The sequence below is a fragment of the Perognathus longimembris genome, unplaced genomic scaffold (assembly GCF_023159225.1).
Source record: "Perognathus longimembris pacificus isolate PPM17 unplaced genomic scaffold, ASM2315922v1 HiC_scaffold_196, whole genome shotgun sequence".
Lineage (NCBI taxonomy): Eukaryota > Metazoa > Chordata > Mammalia > Rodentia > Heteromyidae > Perognathus > Perognathus longimembris.
This window is the reverse complement of record NW_025957013.1, coordinates 169732-176101: the sequence shown is the minus strand read 5'-3', so window position 1 is coordinate 176101 and position 6370 is coordinate 169732. Positions and strand designations below refer to the sequence as shown.

The following is a 6370-nucleotide window of genomic DNA, read 5'->3' as shown; positions in this document are numbered from 1 at the left end:
TATGTGTGTTCATCTTAAACCTTACAAGTTTAACAGTTACATAGGTTCCACTACTAATATTTCCCTTTCTGTAAATTTTTAGAGTTCAAAAATATCACTTTTAAAAGTTGATAGTCAGGGCTGGGAATGTGGCTTTGCCCTTGAGTATTTGCCTTGCCTTCATGAAGCCTGGGGGTTACATACCTCAGCACCACATAAACAGAAAAAGAAGGAAATGTCACTGTGGTTGAAGTGGTAGAGTGGTAGCCTTGAGCAAAATGAGGGCAGGGACAGTGCTCAGGCCCTGACTCCAAGCCCAGCACTGGGGATAAATTATAGTTGATAGGGATTGAGTTGTATCTTACAGTGTGAATACGCTAGGTGTCATGGACTCTGATTATGCAATTAAATATGTGAATAGTGTATATGTTATTGCTGCTTTAATTGACAAAATCTACTATTGTTTGTTGTACCACACAAGTATATACCATATTTTAATGAAATATGTTAAAAAGTGACACACCTCCTATTTACATATTAAGGTCATATTTTACATTAAATAAAGTTATCGGAATTGCATGAAATTTGTTACTTTTATCTAGTAGGCCAATAATTCCTCTGCTTTATATACTACAGATTTTGTTGCTTGAAATAACACTAAGAACTCATTGTCAGATTCTATGACTTGAATATTAAGCGCAGTAAAAACGTGAATGATTATGATTGTTTTTTATCCACTCACAGCAAGAGGATGGAATCTCATCACCCTAGGAAAGTGTTTGTAGGAGGCCTTAGTGCTGAGACCAAAGAAAAGGATCTTGAAAGGATCTTTTGCAAATTTGGACACATAGCGGAAGGTAATTCTTACAGTCCAGTCTCTGTCGAATATATTGAATATTCTTTCAAATAGCTAACTTAAAATGCCTCTGTTTGAAACTTTCATGAACAATACTATTTGTGAAAAACAAGTACTGAGTTAATGTACCACCCTATGTATCTCTAGCAATGAAAATCAAAATCACAAATATGTTGTGGAGGTCGGATATGAAATAGGATGTCATATGCTCAGTTGAAAGGCTTTGCATGGTGACACGGGAAATAGCAATAAAAATAGAAATTGTAAATTTTTGTGATTTTGAAGAAAAATTTGAAGTGCTGTGGCCATTGTAATATTTTTAAGTGTTCATGAACTTTCATTTTCTATGTATTTTACATAAATTGAAATAGTGTCTTTGTTGCAGTTACATTGCTGAAGCATGGGAAAACCAAGAGGTCTAGATGCTTTGCTTTTATTACTTTTGAAATCCCTGCAGATGCTCAGAGGGCAGTCAAAAAGATGGATGGAAAAGTAAGCAGCTTTTAATAGCATCCTACTTCTGTTCAAAACTTTATCATGTTGTTGTTTTTTCTTTTCTGCTATTTCTAAGGTGACACGATGGCCACTAGAACCTTTGATTTTTATGTTGTAATTTACTCAGAAATGGCTGTGAGCCATGTAGGTATGATTTGTGCCTAAAACACTATGCATTTACGCAGCTGAGATCTTCAGATCATTTTCTTAGACATCTAGGCAAACAAAAGCAAGACACCTTTATTATCATGTAGCCAGAAAAAACAAAGCCAGAAATGGTGTAAAGATTGGAGCACTACACTATAGAAAATGTTGAGCAAAAGCTTAGAAGTCCTGACTTCAAGTCCTAGTAGGATCACAAATGAAAATATTGGGAATGGAAGTTGTTTCATTTTCCTGTTCTAGTCTGGGCTGGAAGAGTATGTTAGCTTTCAAACAAGTAAAACTTGCAGGACATTGGTGAGTTATTCCTCTAATGCTAGCTACTTCAGTGGCTGAAATCTGGAGCCTGGTAGTTTCAAGAACATAAGACTCCATCTCAACCTAATTGGCAAAAGGCCAGGTATTAGAGGTGTGCCTCATGGGGTAAAGGTCACGCTAAGTAACCCTAGTGTGCTTCATGTTTTGTGTTGTTAAGTCTTGAAACCAGAATATAAGCTACAGAATTAAAACAAAATGCCAAGTAAAAGAGAAAGAAAAGGAAAGAACAACATCAACAAAAAGAAATAAAATCTATGATAACTTGTAGCAGGAATTCTTTTGTTTGTTTACTACTTTTTGTGGCCTGTGGTTTGGGCTCTAGGTTTATGCTTGCTAAACAGATACTATGGAAAATTGTTTTCATTGTTGCCATAAAGTTGATAAACCCAGGGAGTATAGATACATAAATATGTAATATATGTTTCTTTTGGGACCATGTCATCCATGTTGTACTTCTTGCATCACTCCTCCAGCTGTGTTGCTTTTGGAGTAGATTTTGAACTGAAAGTACTGCTTATTTTGCCTGGCCACCCTAAACTACACTTTTGAAATTTACCTCCCTTGGTCTGCAGTACTTGCATTGATACTTTAACTTCCTGGTCTCCACCTTCTCAGTGTCTGGATTTTGCTCAAAATCATGGAAGTATTTCTGTGAAATAAAGGCATTAAAAGACACAGAGGTTGGAACACAGAATTCCTGTTAGAAAATTTTGGAGCAAGATGAGTTTGAACAATAATTAAATTCAATTACGCAATCACTTCTTGTTAGATGGAAACTCATGTGGCCAAAGTGATGAATTCTTTCTCTCCTGCAGTACTTTGAATTCATCATGAAGAGTGATTTTAGTGAAGACATTTTCTTGATTATTGATTTTACAGTAGTGATAAATGAGTGCTTATTTTTATCCTGAAGACACTATGTCTTCCAGGAGCTTTAATTCTAGAGATACTGTCCGTCTAGCCACTTTTGCCCTTTTGGTTGCAATGTCAAGATTTGAACTCAGGTCCCCAAGCTTCTGCTCTTCAATTTTAGCTCAAAATGTGGCTCAATTTGAGCAAAGCCTTCAGGCCCATTTTTTCCTAGTTAATTGGATATTTAAATAACTGTTCTAAGATCTCCAGTCTCATGTGTAAGCAGGAGCCAGAAGTATAAGGTATCATCATTTGACTTTAAATGTCTTCATTGTGATAAAGTTTAGATTTCTTTTAATCTTGCACTCGTTCTGTGTTCTGGAATTTTTAGTTTCCTTTTATCCCCCTTACATAATTTTGGTATCTTTTATGGTTCTCTTACTTCTTTAAGCTTTGCCCAGTATACCATCCTCTCATTATTGCCTACTCTTATGCTTACTTGTTCATTTTGCAACTGTCTTCGGTAATTTCAGTGTTTTTTTTTTCTGTATGTCAGTGCATGGTTTCTGACAACATGTTCTTTGCTATCTTTCTTGTCCATGATTATGACATTTAAAAGAAACTAAATGTGGCATTTGGCTCCTGGTTTAAGTATATAAAAAAATTTGATAGTTGAGTAATTTTTAGCACTTACTTATTTTGCTCTAGTTTTCGGCAAAGGAACAGGCTTTGTAAGCTAATATTTTAATCTTTCCTCCAACTTATAATTGAACCACTTCTTTGTGTTACACAGTATACAGTATTGGGATGCTGTAAACTGAGTAAGCACAAGATCTGAGTAAACACAAGAACTCTGGGTGTTTTTATCTAGAGTGAAGGAAATGAATGCCTCCCACTTGAAGGAAGATACTTGATGACTTAAGATATTGACTTAATACCTTATTATATCTGCGATAAGATGTAAGGCATAGACATAAAACTGAAAACTGAAAGTAAATTAGATGGTATTATTGATGGAAAAATACTGATTTTTTCAGCGTTTGGATGGAAAAGTAATTAAAGTAGAGCCAGCAGGCAAATCCTATTCTGATAATCGTCATAGAGGGAGAAGACCAGTTCTTTCAAGAAATAAAGTGAAACAAAGAAGTCAGAGCTATGGAAGAGGAGCACATCGAGGAGCGAGAGGCCACTCTTACTGTGACAGGCACTTCAGTAATGATTTAAAGTATCCATATGAAAACAGAGGATTGAAAGCTAGTAAGTTTATGTAGCAAATTAGTTTTTAATATTGTTCAGAATGGCCCTTTTCCTCCCATGCATATTTAAAGTTGAAGGATGAGACTTTTAAAGTGGAAAGCTTGTGGAATGAGTACAGTCACTCAATATTTTCCTAAATTGTACGGTGCTCTGCCATTTATACTATTTATCCTCAAGATAATTATGAATTAAAAATGTTTTTGTGACAAACGTCATTCTTACAATAGTATCAAAGTGCTTAGACCTACAAACGTTTCAGAAGTCTTAGGAGGAAGTTTTAAGTTTGCTTATAAGAGAATTCAATATTCTCTGAATTTTAAACATATTCAAAGGGATAAAATTTTGCTTCTTTACTTTCCAGTTGTGTCCACATGACTTCAAATGTGTCTTGAGGATTCCACATATCTTTTGTTTACCAAGACTGGCATTTGGAATTTTTTCTACATGCCATTTTTATTACTTGTACTTGGCATAATGAAAGGTAATTCTAGGTGCTGTAGTGGCATGGTACATTTTGTAGCACACAGCCAAGGAGACAATGCATCAGCTACCATGTTCTAATTCTGGGCTTGAAACAAAAACGTATGTAAGCAAAGAATAGGTATTTCAGAATGTTCTGAGTTTGATGATGCTTTATTCCTTAAGGCTACATGGAAATTTTAATATTATGAATAAAAATGAAAGAAGAGTGGTCAATGTAGATGGTGCTTTACTGAGATTCTCTGTTCAATACAGATGGTGGGAGACATAGTCTTAATTTAAACTTCAGTTCTTCTAGGCAACACCTACCATTTACCAGAAGTCCATTTTCTAGAAGTGGTGGTCCTTCTCCTAAAAGACCTAATCATTCTGCTCCAGGACCAGTCAGTGTAGACTGTGAGAGCAGGATATAAAGAGCCTAGAAAAAGAAAATTTTTATGCGGTGAAATTTGTTTCTTATGAATGAGGTAAAGCTATCTTGAAGTACCTGGTTTCAGCATAAGAATAAAAACTGCTGGTGCATTAGTGTGGGCATTTTGCTTTCCTCTCAGGAATAATACTATGGGATTCTGTAGACATAAATCATTAATGATTATAGGTTGAAAATACTGTAAAATCAGTACTTCCAATGATTGGTGTGATATTCAGGTACCATTGTGAGATGTGTATATCTTTCAGTTCTCTAAAATTACTAAGAGCATCATAATTAAGTTTTTTCCCTAGTGCATGAAATCTTCCTCTTAAAACCCACTAACTATCTTTGTATATTGCAGTGTAAAAGTTACAAGTTGTGTTTGCAGGATCACACTAATACTTAGCATGCACTTTGTTGATATTGATGACATAAAAATAGTAAGAATATGAGAGTACAGAAGGTCCATTTTGTATTAGCAAGAATTGTCTCAGTGAATGGAATAGTTAAAACAAATGTTGCAGGAGAACCATTGTCTTTACCAGAAAAGAGATCAGTGTAGGCTTACATGAGATTTCAAGTAAAATCAGAGACCATAAAAGGAAAGCTAGAAGTGGTAAGACATTTTTAGTTGCATGCGAATCTCAAAACACAATTTACTGGGTATTGTGAAGCCTATAAATCAGAGTGATCATATATGTAAATTCTCACAACATACCTAGACATACTTTGAAAAATTTGCGGACAGAAATCAAAGAACAGCTCAAAGGAATACAGTAGCAAAACTGAAAATGATGAGTTCTAAGAATCAAATTGAGCCAAAGAAATAAAATAATTTTATATGTAAATAGTTACCAGAAAAATTTTTAAGTGATAGCCAATAATTTGGAAGACATAAATTTAAGATGCAGAATATTAGTTGTGCTATTACTAACGGTGCTTGACTTGAAATGGTCGGAAAGCACTTTATTGTCAGTTTTACATTATACACAAAATAGGTAAACAACAAGAATGTTTACAAAAGGAGTTGAAACATTGACCTGAATAGATGACCTCTAGGAATCAGGAACAGAAGTTAGCAAATGAAGATTTTTATTCATACATGATTGTGGGAAACATACACTTCATAGTATACAGAGGATATATTAGAAAGATACATGTTTATATTACTGATTTTAGAAGACAGAAGACAAACAGCTGTGTTTATACATCAGTGAACTTTCAAAAGGTATTGATAACATCCCCTAGAAAACTATGTTGTCATAAAATATGAGTTACTCTACAAGCATAATATGGAGTCAAAAATGAAAATGTTCATATTGCAGCATTTTGCATGTGAAAAGTTAATAAAAGTTCATTTTGGGGGGAAAATAGGCAAATGCTGAGAAATGAAGAATTTAATTTTCAAGTTAGGTAGCACTTAAATCACTAAACAGTTTGGGTGTTTGCCATAGTATTATTGCTTTTTGCTGTTATACTTTCTGGTACAATATATGTAATAAAACAAAAAATGAGGGGCTGGGAATGTGGCTTAGTGTTAGAGTGCTTACCTAGCTTGC

At 34.5% G+C, this 6370-nt stretch overlaps 1 long non-coding RNA gene across 1 annotated transcript; it reads left to right on the top strand.

Moving 5' to 3' along the window:
- The first annotated feature begins 807 nt into the window (after positions 1-807).
- On the top strand, positions 808-3831 carry LOC125344643. Its single transcript, XR_007209614.1, has 3 exons — positions 808-836; positions 1221-1327; positions 3700-3831. It is a non-coding gene; the product is annotated as an uncharacterized LOC125344643 (long non-coding RNA).
- Positions 3832-6370: the final 2539 nt, after the last annotated feature.